At 34.8% G+C, this 15538-nt stretch overlaps 1 protein-coding gene and 1 non-coding gene across 3 annotated transcripts in view; both read right to left on the bottom strand.

Moving 5' to 3' along the window:
- LOC126762690 (dual specificity protein phosphatase 15) overlaps window positions 1–15538 on the bottom strand; it is a 105967-nt gene that overhangs the window by 9588 nt on the left and 80841 nt on the right. The gene's annotated exons all lie outside the window — the stretch shown is intronic.
- LOC126763813 (U2 spliceosomal RNA) lies at window positions 7670–7867 on the bottom strand. Its single transcript, XR_007667678.1, has one exon. It is a non-coding gene; the product is annotated as a U2 spliceosomal RNA (small nuclear RNA).

Genomic DNA, 15538 nt, shown 5'->3' with positions numbered 1-15538 from the left:
CGACCTTGAATGAATGATAAATCACAAATTTAAAGATGAATACTGAATACGGTGAAGTTTTGACATTATTAATTTTTTGGATAGTTGAAAGGATAAATGATGAATATGACCAAATATGAAAGTTGCAAAACCATTTTGCTTATTGCCACTTCTGTTGAACTCAGTACCTTCCATTACAGAGCTTTGAACAACTTTATAGTGAAAGCTTCAAATATAAAAAAAAAAATATAAAAATATATATTTAGGAATTTAAACTGAAACTTTGTCAATTTTTAGTATGGAAAACAACTTTGCAAATGCGAAGCAAAGTTTCACAGGGCAGATATAGCCAAAAAATGTTGCGTATACGCCATGTCAACACAGCGAGTGAATTTATTAGAGTTTGAAAAGGAAAAGCAAAACAGGACAAAGTGATTAAAGAGAAAGCACACTCGAGAACCATAACTGCTGTAAAACAAAAACAACAATCACACTATGTAACACACATACGCCCACACACATACACGCATTTTGCCATCGAATTACAAAGTCGCACTTTTTGCGCATTCAGTGCAACAGTGCCCACTCCGTCTTTGTATCTCAGCTAAGGAATTTCTCTGCCACGCACTTCAGTTCAATTACCAAACGTGAAACACACTCGAGAGCGTAATGCAAGCATAGATGAAAGCATAAATTTCCAGCTTAAGCTCCGGCATATGCGTGGGTGTATGCGTGCGTATGGAAATTTGAGTGTGTGGCAATGAGCGTGGATTAATATGGACGTATTAGTGTGGGTGTGTGGACCACTAGGGGTTCTAAGAATCGTCACAGTTATCGCCGTCAACCACTTGAAGTGCAACACTTCAAAACAATGCTCATTCACAAGACACTTTGCACGTGTGTGTGTGAGTAGCGTTAAATTTTGCATACATGCATACATATGTATATACAGGCATGCATAAATAAGTGTTGATGGAAAGTCGGTTGCGAATTGTAAAGTGACAAAGCTGAGCAAAATACACCGAGTGCGCCAAAAAAGGTAAAAATGCCTGCAAATTTCAAATGCTCAATAATGAAGCGTTTATGTGTGTGTTTGTGAAGTGCTTCCTTTGCGCTAAATGATATCGTGAATATGCTTCCTGTAAAGGGAGATAATAGTTCAAAAGCGCAGTTGAGAATCAAACAAGAACAGTGTAAGGGTGCATGGAAAATTACATTGACTTGGAAGGGAGTTCATTTATTGTAGATACTACTCATGATCTATTAGCGATGGATAAACGAATTATTTATCGATAAATATTAAAACCTTTGTATGTCGATAACGATATTATTTATTGAATTTGTCTATACAAATATATCGAAATCTTTAAAAAGTAAATATAAACTATTTTTCGATAACTTTTATATCGATAATTTTATAATGAAATAATTATTTATAGAAAATTAAATTATTTATTGAACATCCTACATGTTATCGGAAACTTAAAAATATAAAATAATAAACTGTATATCGATGCCTATTAAAACGATTATTTAAACAATGCTATTGTTTACCATTTATGAATGCATAATATTATTTCTTGAACTCGTCTCTATCTCAACACAATTGAAGCTCTTAAAAATAGTAAGTTTAACATCGATCACAATTAAATCGATTATACGATACGTTCACGATACCATATTTATTTATATCAATATAAATCGATAAATGTTGACATCGATAAATTATCGGAAATCTCTGTATGTGGAGTAAAATCGATTAAAATCGACGACATAAAAATTGATTATTTCAAAAAAAATTTATACTAGCTTATCGATAATTTCCAGAACTCTCCATATTCATAATTTTCCTCCAGAGCCTCACTTACTAAAATATCGATTAGAAATAATATGAGTAAGTAGTCGAAAATTCAAACTACTGCTCTTAATTTAATTTTTCTCTTATTTTACATGACAGTTTATGTGATCAATATGAAATTTGTATGCTAGAATTGTTTTAAAGTAAACTTTAGTAATTTTTTAGCTAAGGTATAATCTCCTCAATAATTCCGGATATATTTTTGTAAAGTATTTTCACCATTTGCTCCAAAATATCTAAAAGCGTTATCTGTAACTCAGGTTCACTACTTTTGATCACACCCTCGTACGCGAAAACCTTGAATGTGTGCGTCGAATGCAAATTCCGTTACCTGTAAACGGTGGAACAAAGGGAATTGGTGCACGATTGGCAAGCAACTGGTTGGCTTGACTTTCAAAAATGCCGTTATTCTGTACATGTATGCAGATATGTGCTCGTATCAGTGTGCAGCATAAATTCTCTTTCGATTTTTGATGGATGTGTGTGAGTGGGCGAGACTTTTGTTTTTTGTATATATTCTGTGGCTATTGATGCGAAAAGCTGACAGGCGTGATCGCTTCACATTTCTTTGCATTGTCACTCACACATTAATAAATGCACGCATGCCATCACGCACGCTTTTAGCCCACGCTCGCTTCCAAACCCGTTTGTGTTTGTGTATGCGTGGGATTGTGGGTCGGGCATTGCATCTTCTCTCCTTAATTTTGGTTATTTTTCGCCAAATATAAGCTTAATATATTGCATGAGTGGATGAAAGCAGTCGTGAGTGCTCGCGAGCAGAAGTGTTTGCTCGCGAGTGTGCATAAGTAAGCTCATTGAATATATTTCGCAGAATTTTGTGATGAAATATTTTAACTTTAGGTGTTTTTGGCGCAAAAATTGAAAGTATATAACAGTAAACCAAGAGTTTTGTTTAAACCTTAGATCAAAGCTCCAAAACTTCTACTTGTATTCCTTGAAGTACATTTCAAATATGATTAAATTGCAGTATCAGAAATGTTCTCTGCAATAAATTGATTTTGGATAACGGTAAATATGAAGTTGGCCCGTATATCTGATTCTACAAAAATATCAAAGCATGTTCTAATCTAGCTGAACCAATGTAAATGAGTATTTTCCTCGTTAGAAGACACTAAGGTTATCGATCGGTTTCGATTAACCATTTTTGTGTACTGATGATCTCTCTCTCCAGGATCTCCAGGGTTCATTAGACATTTTCTATCGAAATTCTTTGAGTAACATTAAGTTAAGTGTAAAAATTATTTCCAATGCTTTTCTAGGGAGACGGTTTCCTGAACTCCATTTCTCACGAGTCATGTATGTTTGTGAATTGTGTGGATAACAAGGAACAAGGTTGAAGCGGAATGAATCTAGTACGGTTAATTGACAGAGAAAGCTTCCAATTGACGACTTAAGCTTTATCTAATCTCGTGTCTTCATATGTCTACATAATACTATAGATGTCGGAGATGTTTCCAAGAAAAGAATTTAACGTCGGTTTAAATGTCAAGCATGATAATGCTGCTGATAATGTTTGCTAGTTGTTCTAAAGATGCTAGATGCTGCGAGGTGGGTACGTAGGAGTGCCGCCTCCAGGGGCTCAATTAGCGCTGGATGCGCCATTTTGATGCATTGTCGTAGTACCTTATAGCCTTGCTATTCCGTTTCATGTTGTGCTCGAACCATTTGGTGTACTCATTAAAACTTCTTATGCCCGTTATGCTTTTTGTGGACAACCATTCAAGGTTTGGTACCTGACGGGTTCCAAAAATTTTGTGTTTCCGTATTGCCTTCTTGCTTGCAGCTGCGTCAACTACTATTATAAGGCAGGCAGATTTTTACCACAAGCTCTCCAAAAGCCAGCGCACCGTGATAGTAGCTGTAAGTTTGTATATGCTATTTCTGAACCTAGATAGCAGGTCCTTTGTTCCATACCTGTCATATTTCGACCATATTTGTTTTGTTGTCTTGTAACTTGTTGTTGTGTTCCATCTGTTCTGTGCCATTTACTCAAAATGCTTATAAAGCTTTACCAACTAACTCGCTTTTTCGTTACTGAAAATGTTCCTGTCACCGACATCCCAAATTATGGACAAGTGGAGTTGACTTGCCAGTGAGCGTAAAGCCTTTCTGTAGTTGTTGACTACGTTTGAATTGATTTGTGGTGTCGACAAGGTAAGCAAAGCTGCCTGGCTGTCCATGTATATGGTTGCTTTCTGTGCCGTGTCCTACCGCAGTTATTCAATGGAACTTCGCAGACCTTCTCTCTACCTAGTACTTCTGTTTGGAAGATGCTGGCTGAGTGTGGTAAGCGGAGAGAAAAAGGATCAAATTTAAAGGCTACTCAAAATCAAATCACTTCTTTCACAGAAGGCTTTTTAATGACATCTTTCAGCCATTAGCTAATGGTTTAGTGTGTGCCTGGCTTTGTATAAATGCTTTCTAGATTTTTATCTAAAATATCTATTCAGTAGAATAGATTGATGTTGATGCAAAATATTGTATTGAAATGCTCTCGGTATTATCTGAATATGTTTGAGCGTATGTCTTTCAGTATAAATACATATATCGATGAATGTAACTGTTGTCAGGTTCCGCGCATTTTTAGTGGCCTTGAAGGCAAATGAACAACTATTTTCGCACGTGCTTTATATACTATATACATATGTATATACATATGTTTAATTGGAAATAAACGTATAACAGATATTTATTAGGCTTAAAAATTGAATTCAAATCAATTCCGTCACAAAAAAAAAATTATCTTGCAAAGTAACTGAATTGTTATATTTACAAATATGTATATATACATATATTATATACATACTGAATATACTTATATACATCACTCAATGCATATCTTCACTTTTAGTTGCAATAATTTCTACAAAGAGAAGCTCTTCTCTTAGCCCTGATGACTTCAACAGACAGCTCACTGGTATATATCTAGTATCTGGTAAAACTAAAAGGAAGTAAGATTTCAAGGGCTTATAAGTCTTTCATGAAGCTCACAGATTCTTTTATATTAAATTTGATTTCATAATTTTGTTGTTGTTTTACAATGTAAATTTGTTGACCTCAAACTTTGCAAGCGAAGGAGTGGCCAATCGAAGACTGCTAAAGCAAAATATGTTACGTTTGCGCCGATTATCTAAAATTAAAGTTTTGATGAGGTTCTGAGAGTTTTATTTTCATAAAATATTAAAAATCATAAATTCCGGTTTTAGGTATTTAATAGAAAATTGAATTGATTAAATATTTGAATGAACAGTTATGGACATTATATAGTCATTTATGTCGGTTCGGGTTAATACATATATAGTATATATTATTAAAATGCTTCAGTGGTTACATGGGTTTCTTCGGGGAAAAACAGATTTTTTCAACAATTTTTTTCTTATATGAAAAATTAAATATTTTATTAGAATTTTTTATTGATACTAACATACACCATTAACAGAGAAATTCTGAAATTTTTGAAAAACAAATCTTTAAACTCGGCCCTTGCGACGCCCATTCCGGTGACACAGTTTCGAGAAAAACGCGTTCAAAGACGATGAAAGTTCTCAAGGCTGTATCTCCGAAACTATTATACGGATCAACTTCAAAATTTAGGACTCTAGAGGTGTTATAGAATTTAATAAGATAATAAAAAAATAATTTTTTTGTACCCCGCAACCCCTCATTGAGATTCATTTTTCTTTCACTAGGGTCTCAAATCGTTTCCAGATCATTTTCGTATAAAATTTAAGGGATTCCATGCAAGAGAATATTATAACCAAACAAAATCTCAAAAGTCGGCACAAGAGTAGAATTATTATATTTATTTAAATATGCAACTGAGTAGATATTCACGACATTAAAATATATACTAGATAGCACTATTATTATATGTATTACGTAAATACTAACACTTAATATAGAGTGTATCGTTCCATGCGGTGTTATGTTCTGAAATCATCGCTCGACGACTGCATAAAACAAGTGAACAACACAGTGATCCATTGGATAAGACTTCGGCAGGATCTTTCAAGATAGGGTAGGAAACATTAAACGTGATTTAAGGTCCTTCAGGCCTTGTGTAAATACTAATTTTAGAGGCAAATCGCAAATGGAACAAAGCTTAAGGGTAACGCTGCTTATATATGATGAAACAAAATTCCCATTTATGGCCGAAATTGTAGTTTTTTTTCTAAGTTTTGTGACTGTCTTTTGCGTGACTTGGAGGCACTGACTTCTTGATTGCTTCATGTTTTCTTGAAGAAGAAGTAAAGCCATTCTCTAAATCCGAGAAAAGAGCTAATGACTTCTCTAGGTCCGATACGATTTCGAATTTTTTAATGTGAAGTCCAACCTCCTCACTTCCAAGGTACCCACCCTTAGATTAACAAAGAAAGGAACACAAATTTACCACTACCTTCTCGTATCAGAATTTTTGAATCGTAACTGTTCCACTTCGCTTAACAATTTTTTTCAACCCAACTAAAGAACATTGAATTAAGATGCTTGTAACTATGAACAGCCCAATTAGTACTCAAGAATGCAGCGAAAAGTTTAACTACACTAAAAATTTATTTTCAGGTCACATATACACATGCACATAACCTTTACCTTTACATAATACCGCTACACATTCGGCTCATACTCGTACAGCTCGTGAGCGCCAGGGAATGTTGAAGTCTTCTAGTTTTAAAAGCACTTTGTGTGAAATGTTCAATATTTTTACCGCAAGCCAAGATGAGTGTGTGTGAAAAGTTTTACCGCTTTCTTGGCATACTTTCTTTTATTCATCAGTTTTTACAGAGCGCTACTTCGGTGAAAAGTTTCGCAAGCTAACAAGAGTTTGTTTGGTCGTGGTGGTTGGGGACAAAAAAATTTTCTTCTTCTCGACTTCATAACAAAAGTGTACACAAACAAGATACATATGTACAAATATGGAACATATATGTAGATCTATGAATATGTATTCGACTTATAAACGGATTAATTGCACAAAAATATAATGAGGTTTAAGGAAACTATTTTGCTTGCAGGTGCCAGGTCTTGTTAGGATAATCTCCCCACCAACACTTACTTTAAAAGACATGAGGTATAAAGGCCTATTCTGGGACTACTAAAGTGCGATCATTTTATATAATAATATCGAGTTTACTGAGTCGAACCATATTGCAAACAAAAAACATTTCCTTGATGACGTCAGGAATCCATGGGTTTTTTGTTAGATTCTAATTCTGCTATTTTTAGCAAAAAGTGTGCCGAAATTTATGAGTGATCGAATCATAATTAAAAAAATGATCTTTAAAAATTCCGTTAACACCTTCCCCTTCGACTAAGATTAGCTATATAAAACACAAACTACCTGTATATGATAAATCGTTAGGAACTTAGCAAGGAAGTAAAACTACACAGCTGTCAAAATCTACACCAACCACGCTTTGACTAATTAAACAATCTTTGAAGAGCTCTTTACTTATGGGGATAAGTATCTTTTAAGGATCTTTAACCTTTTTTTTATTTTCCACATAAAAAATTTCAGGAGTTCAAGAGCTCAAAACGTGCGCTACATTAACTACCTACCCGACGGCATTTCGCAAATGATAAAATAAATTTTTCAAGAGCCCAAAGCATGCGCTACATCAGCTTGAACCTACCTACCCTACGCTTTTGCGCAAATCATTATATTATGATAGCAAATGCCCACATACAGATTTGGCAATGGCAAAATAGCAATACGTTTGACAGTTAGTATTCTATAAATTCTATCCTGTCGAGATGCCCCGTTAGATAGTAATTAACCTTGATGCTGTCTTCAAAACATTTTTAATTTATTCACTGATTTGGGCCGAACTCCCGGTGGTACTGCAATACCGGGCCAACCCGTGATGGAGGTGGAGCAAGCCCCTAAAACACTCCGTCAATTTCCAAAAATCAGTTTAACATTTGTTGTCCTCCGATGGAGGATCTATCAGATGTTAAGCTGATAAGAACAGATACTACACTTTGATCTTAGCCATAAGGCCGAGAAGCGATAACTAAACCAAGACAATGGTAAACTATTTCTGTAAAAATAAATGTAAGGTGTATGAGAATTGAAGGAACAACAAAAGGTGAAAGAAATGTTCGTGCAGGTATGCAACCTTCTGCGGTGGTAGGCAAGGTCACCACGGTAACTCACCCTTATCAGCTTTTGTTCCTTGCCTGCATTGAAAGTGCATTGTACAATCGTTAGGGTGCAAGTGTAGTTGTTGCCATTTTCGAAATATGAATTTTTGCGCTGCATGTATGCCAGATTTGAGGAGAATATGTATGTATATATGGTACATTTCGTAAGTATATAAGTAGCTTCTAGAGGCTTTTAGTACTTAACATTTTAATTCAGTTTTTTTTTGAGATTTTAGAAAAATACACATTTTCGGTGGCATCTTAGTAGTTTGCTAGAATATAGCAGACTCAGACATATATTTCTATTATTCGGGTAATAAAATTATACAACCAAGAATTTTCAAAACCACCGCTAAACGAAATTTTATTTTCAGACATGCTATTTAATTTTTAAGTCAAGCAGTGTTATTGTGAATCTTAAATTGAAAAAAGAGCTTTAAGCCTGCAACCAGCCAGGTTTTAAGCTGGACTTCATTACCGGGTATATTGTCCTTTTGGCTTTCAGTATTTATACAGCTTAAGCCAATAAAAGCAGAATCCTAATAATCCCTCACTGACTGTCATTCCATATCCGGCTTCTCTGGATCTTTAGCATTTAGCGCTATATTCATATATAATTCCATTTGAGCGTAGTAAATGCTGAAAGTCAAAAGAACTAGTGATGGAAGTATTTCGATTTTTCTTTGGATTTGTGTATTAATTAAATATAAATATATATTAAATATAATATTTTCATCAAATCTCATAAAAACACTTGGATTTTTTCAGTAGTCTAGTTCAAATTTAATTAAATAGTAAATTACAGAATTAATTGTCCGGAGTGCTTCTTTTGTTTATATTTCAGTATGACGGAAAACTGTAGATGTAGGATTCGAAAATAATATAATATAACTTTCAGTAAAATGTTTCAGAAAATTCATCAAGAAATAGTCTTTTGTCAAAGTGAGGACCTTTTAAGGGGTCAGTAGGGTAATCTGGGCTGTTTTTTGACATTTTTTTTCATAGAAATTTGTATTCTACAATAGAACTTTTTTTACATATCATGAGTTATATCGTGGGGTGTATAAACAAATTTTTTCGGAATTTTTTGATGACATCTGTCGGAGAAATGGCTGGGTAAATGCGTTTTTCACTGGCGGTCACGATTTCTCATGTTTGGATCATCTGAAACACAAAAACCCAACGTGAATGGTTATCGTCCCTACCAGAATCATGAAAAAATGTTGATAAATAAAAAATGAAGCCAGGCGTTTTGTGAAGATTTAAAAAAAATTAACCAAATCGGTTGAGTAGTTCGACCGAAATCATGTCCGCCAGTTTAAAAAAGTGTGTTTTGAGAAGAACGCGTTTAAAGTTCGAGGTGTGCACTCCGAACGTCGAGCGGTATTATTATTTTTGGGCCTTTTTCGAAACCTTCCAATGGTAAAGTGGGTTTATACATTAATTCTAAGGGTATAAGGGAACAGAAAATGCAAAAAACAAAAAAAAAATTTAAAAGATTACTCTACTGACCCTTAAGTCATTATTTATTTTACGAAGATATAAAGTTGCAATAATGCTTTCAGAGTGCCGGTGCTGATTGGTTAAACTTTGAGCGGAGGACGCGGTCTCTTTCTCTCCTTCTTGTTGGTATTATAAAACTTATTTTAGTATTTTTCTGTTTTTTAGCCTTTGCAGATCTTTGATATATTTTTCCATTCTCTTTCTCTTTCTCTCGTTATTATATTTTCAAAATCACGTTATGTTCACTTTTTTGTTGACTTTCTATCCTAACCATTCAGTTATTTTCCAAATTTTTCCAATTAAACGAGCACATAATTTTGCTCTCCAACTGGCCTTATAACTCGTTTCCGTTTCAATTAAAAAACTAAAAGCAATTATTGCCAACCACGCACACATTTCCGAAGAGAAATATGATGATTTGCCAACAAAACGGCGCTATGAAATGTTCCACATAATTGGCTTCGTGGTCTCCACATGGTGGCCAGGAAATTAAAAATCATCTTTGTGGCAATACGCCCACTGTCTGGCAGAGATTATAGAGAAATGAGTGCGATTCCAGCAAAAATTATTGCACTTTATTTTGCGACCATTTGAAACTCAAATGCCAAATGGCGCGAACGAGTGCAAGCGAACAAAAAGATTTAAGGAAATTTCTTTTTATTTACAACACTCGCTAGAATTGTTGCTTTTGTAAAGATAATGCGACACGAGCTCGCAGATATTTTTAATATTCATATATGTATACTATTATATACATATGTATGTGGTATGTATTTAAATATATGACCTAAATACTCTTCAACATTTTACGAGGAAATAAAAATTCCTTTCCTAATGCCTGTGGGTATTTATAAGAGATTAAAAATAAATATTATATTATTCAGAAGAGATTTTAATTTTTATTTTCCTGCAATAAACCAAAAATTCGGAGAAAAATTTTGTATATATTACATAAATATTTTGTTTATTAATTTTGAGGTTTACAATATATTTGGGTAATTCAAGTAGAGATACTTTTTTCATTCGCAGCAACTCGGACTGACGTAGAAAACGACTTAAATTGAAAGCTTATAAAATAAGCAAGAACTAAAGCCTCTCAACTTTCCTAAGCGACATCGTTTCACTCTCTGCGATTTTAAAATTTTTGCAGAAGATCTGACGTTTTCGAGCCAAATTTTGTTCAGCGTTGAGACCCATTTCGAGCTCAAAGGGTATGTAAACAAGCAAAATTGCCGCGTTTGGGACAAAGAGCAATATGAAAAGATACAAGAGCTGCCATTTCATCTAGAAAAGCAACGGTTTGGTGTGATTTCTGGGCCAGTGGGATCATCATTTCATATTTCTTTAAAAATTATGCCGGTGACGCAGCCGTCAATGGCGACCGTTATCGCGCCATAACAACCAATTATTTGATCGTTAAATTGAAGCTCGTGATCTCGACGATATTTGGTTTAAACAAGACGGCGCCATTTTTCACACATCACATCAATCAATGGACTTATTGAGAAAACACTTCGGCGAGCAGATAATATCACTTTTTTTCATGATAATTTTCGCAGATAACTTAAAGTACCAATAGAAGTGAGAGGGTTCTTAATATCTATAGATTAATCTTATATAATATTCATCATTATTGAAGCTCGAGCTTAAAAAATCAAAGTAAAGTTTTGGGGCTAACTGAACACAGAGCTTTTATCGCTTTAAATGATTATTTAATTATCACATGTTCTTTTTCTTATTAACAGTTTACTGCGACCTCTTCTGGTTTCGAATCATTATTCGAATATAATTTTTTCTACTTGTGAAAACTTCAAATTGGATGAAAACTTCAACGGCTTCATCACCGATACTTTGATGTTTATGTTCTTGACATTCTCGTTAGGTTATAAAAATATATTTTCATATGTAATAAACATTAATACATAAAGTTTTCTCTATATTTCAATAAATTCGCGCAACTGCTTTTCAAAAGTAAAGTAAACCAAGTATTCATTTGTGAGTAGTTAATTAAAACTTTGTAGACACCAAATCTGATTAAAAGCTCAGAAGTACGAGTACTTCAAATTTCTTCACAGTTCGCACTGCAGCAGAAGATAATTGAAAAGAAAAGAAAATTTGCGCTTTTCCTGCTACCGAATAGTAGCATAACTTTAACAAGCGCAAGAGTGGAATTTATGCAATGAATGCGTTTAACTGTAAATATACATATGTATGAAAATTGTTTTTGCATGTGCCACATCGTTCTTGCGCATTCGCTGAGCACAATTGCTCAACTGATGAGAAAGTATTTGCTGACTGCAAAATTTGCATCAAGTTGATTGTAATGCGCCTATAAATATGCAGTAGTTATTGCAAATTCAACCGGTACTGACAACAGCGAGTAAACTGGTGAAGAAAACGCGCTAAAACTAACAAACAGCCGGCTAGTTTTACTGTAACTGGTGGTGAAGTTATCATAAGTAGCCTGTAAACTCATTTCGTTAAGGAAAACCAGGCTCTTTAAGAAGTTTCTGATAACATAAAGGCCAGGAGTTTAGCTAGTTTAGGGTCTCCGAAGCCTCCCTTGCACAATTGGCTGCACAACTAGCTCAAGCAGTTTGTCTTCGAAGGCCGAGGGGGTTCTGGTCTGAGGCTCCATAAAGCTATGCGCACCGATGACAAAATTACAACGTCATATTCTTCAAATAAAAAGTTTAACTCTTCTAAAAAGGCCCTGAAGTCATAGTTTGTGACTCAACAATCATGGGCTGATGCTAAATAATCGGAAATGAGGTTTCCAGAGTCTTTTACGAACTAAAAAATGTGGTTACTAATGTAAATAGAAAGAAAAAGTGAGAGGGCTGAACCTCACAACGACCCAACACTGCTCAAGATAATTAGCACTTAGTGTCATTTCAGAAATATATATATATGGATATATTTTCTTAAGAGTTTTGAGATTTATACGATAAGCCCTTTTATCAATATCCCGAACTTCAATAACTCAATGGAATACTGTAATAAATTCGTAAAATGGAGAGGGAGGAACTTATGCTGTAACAGCTAATACTGGAAGCTAACTTACTGTAAAAGCGGGAATAAATTTCGTATTCTCCCTAGATTAAATATTAAATTTCTTTGCTGCAAGATCCAAATAATTTTATTATAATCCTCTAAGTATTCTTCTTTATTGGCGTAAACATCGGTTACACGGCTATAGTGTAGTCGCTGTCCCTTAATTCGCTGAGCTATGTCAATGTGGCGAATATCTCTCACGGCTTCCGGTCTTAGACCAAGTATTCTCTGGGGAGCCAAAAAACATCCGTTTAAAGCAAGCTAAAGGTTGTGCGCTGGGTTTGGGACCTGCCACGTAAGAAAACACTCCCAATGAATTTTCATACTAAGTCACGTCGTTTATCTTACAACCACCAATGGGGAGCATTATCTAATATTAAATCACATCACTATGGGTTTGCACTATTCGGAGTTTTGGGAGGCTCAACATGCGCAACCTAACTGATAATTCTCGCACTGGTATTTAAAATATTCTATTTAAAGGACAGTCTGATGGAAGGTACATAAACATCAGAAAAAGCTCAGAGTTCAAGGCATAACTCATTGAAATGGGGATTTTCTGGCACTAAAGTGGGTCCAACTCATTCACTTGATCATTAAAATTTACGACGATAGCTTTCTGAAATTATTAAAAATGTCCACTAACTATTACCTGGAACTTCCAGAACCCAATCGACGATGGTTTGTGGTCCTCCACATTTATATTTTAATGGTTCATCTCAATATAGCTCGATGGATGATATGCCCATATTGGACTATTTGGGAAGTGTTTTTTTATTATTGTCCTTTATGAAGCAAGTTTGACTTTAGGTGGTTGAGGTTTGGATTTAGGTAAATAGTTTGCTAACTAGTTCCAAAGTAACTATTCGAGAGACTAACCATGCAGGTCCAGTAAAAGAACTCACCAAGTGTGTCAACCACTCGTATATGTATTTGTAAGCAATGTAATATGTAAATATTGCACATTACTGATTAAATATGCTTTAATGTGCGCTGCCATTATTGCCAACCGTCAATGTTAAGCCCACATAAAGGTAAAGCAAATGCAAGGGCTTGGCCCAGAGTGATCTCAAGCATGCAAACATGCACGGGGGCGTCATACTCTTTCATATGCATGAACAAACGGGCTCTCTAACAAATTACAGTGCTGTGCAAAAATAAAGTAGCAAGCAGGTGATAGTTGCCAATTTATTGCTGACAACTGACGATGCAGTGTTGCATTTAAGTTTTACAACTCTCAAAATCCCAAAATTTCCAAACTATATTTATAAATTTAGAGCTATATAAGGGAATTTGTAGCGGCTGAACAGAAAGCGCTTCCATTTCGCTTTCGCTTTCATAAATATAACATTTTTAGGACTGTGCCAGTTTTTTACACAGCACTGCACTGTGAGTGCTTAGAAACCTGAAAGCAGTTAAAACTTGCGCCTGCATATTTACAACAATTGTTTTTGTTGTCTTTCACATGCAAAATTGCATTTCTCATTCACGCGCATAATTTCACTTCCACACTTCTGGCTCAAATTTAAATTTTCACTTTTATTTTATATCACATTTACCGTTTTCTTTGTTGCTAACTTTCTTCAATTGTTTTGTTGCGCCGCAATTTGCTCATAACGGACTATTTGCTTTGTTTTTGCATAACTCGGCGTTGATTGCTCGTAAGCTTCTAGGCACTTGTGGATGTATGTGTTTGTCTGTTTCAGCTGTTGTGTGGGCGTGGCACATGATATTTACATACCCATACACACAACTGTGCTTGTTGTTGTTATTCTTCTAGTTTTTTTTCCCGCCCTGCTATGCCACATTGCTTTTGTTGCTTTTGCTTTTGTTATCTTACGCTTAACTGCCTCTGTGGCCTTGAATAAAAGGGAAATTGTTTAAAGAGTTGTAAAACTAGCACCGAAAGCATAAACTACGATTACCGTACAGTTATGTGGGTGTGTACAAAGCAGCAGAAGGCGAATGGAAGTACATTTTTGCAGCAAGTTCCCCTGAGATTACGAGGGATTTACGCCTTCGCAACCGGGGCGAAAAGATTATGGTTTATGAGAGGTATGTGGCCCAGCTGAGCTGCATTGAGCGCAATAATATAATTATGCTGGACAATTAACTGATTTAAAGCTTAGGTTGGAAAAAGTATTACACAAAAATCTATAAAATATATATATTTAGATGAGCTAGCAGAACTAAGCAATCTTTAAACGGGTTGCAAAGTAGAGTATACACGCTTTAGATCACTAAAGCGTTTAAAAATAAACTGGGTCTAAAATTACCAACAGAATACTACCACTTTAATCTTTAAGGTTCTCAGTTTTACGACTAGATTTCGGAGTTTCCTCAGAACTTTCTTGTTTTATTCTCAATCAAAGTCTGTCATGGAAATTATATAAACGGAGCCAAAGGAACAAAGTTTCGGTGAGAATACACCTACTTTTCAGCTTTTAGTTCTTAAGTCTGACAGACTTAAAAATAAAAAATAATTTTTTTAAGAATATACAAAAATATGCTAGTCTTGAGAAAAACGCAGGCAAAAACAAACTGATAAAATTGAGTGATCTGAGCGGCCTACACTTGAGAAGCCTGTAACTTAAAAAATATTTGAAATATTAATTTAAAATTTAAATTTAAATTTTTTTGAAACCTTGCATTACTGTTGATACATTTATCTCCAAAAATACAGCTGAAAAATCGCAAAAGCCGTATAATTTAGTGGAATGCAAAGCGATTATTGCAGTTTATCATCCTGCATGGAAAGGATCCGATGGTTCGTCAGCAACCTTCTAACACACACATCTCTATCCTGTAGCAGAATCTCGATTAAGTTCATAAATAATATGCCTATTTATAGTTACTGGGCTAGAAAGATAAACAAAACTGCACAGATAGGATGTGTGATACGTCTTTCATGCATGAATGCCACCTAAGTTCCTCTAGCTCATATGTTCCTTTCTGCATATCCATTGAAATGATGTCCAAACT

This window comes from Bactrocera neohumeralis, chromosome 6, assembly GCF_024586455.1.
Source record: "Bactrocera neohumeralis isolate Rockhampton chromosome 6, APGP_CSIRO_Bneo_wtdbg2-racon-allhic-juicebox.fasta_v2, whole genome shotgun sequence".
Lineage (NCBI taxonomy): Eukaryota > Metazoa > Arthropoda > Insecta > Diptera > Tephritidae > Bactrocera > Bactrocera neohumeralis.
The sequence above is the reverse complement of the archived record's forward strand: the minus strand, read 5'-3'. Positions and strand labels throughout refer to the sequence as shown.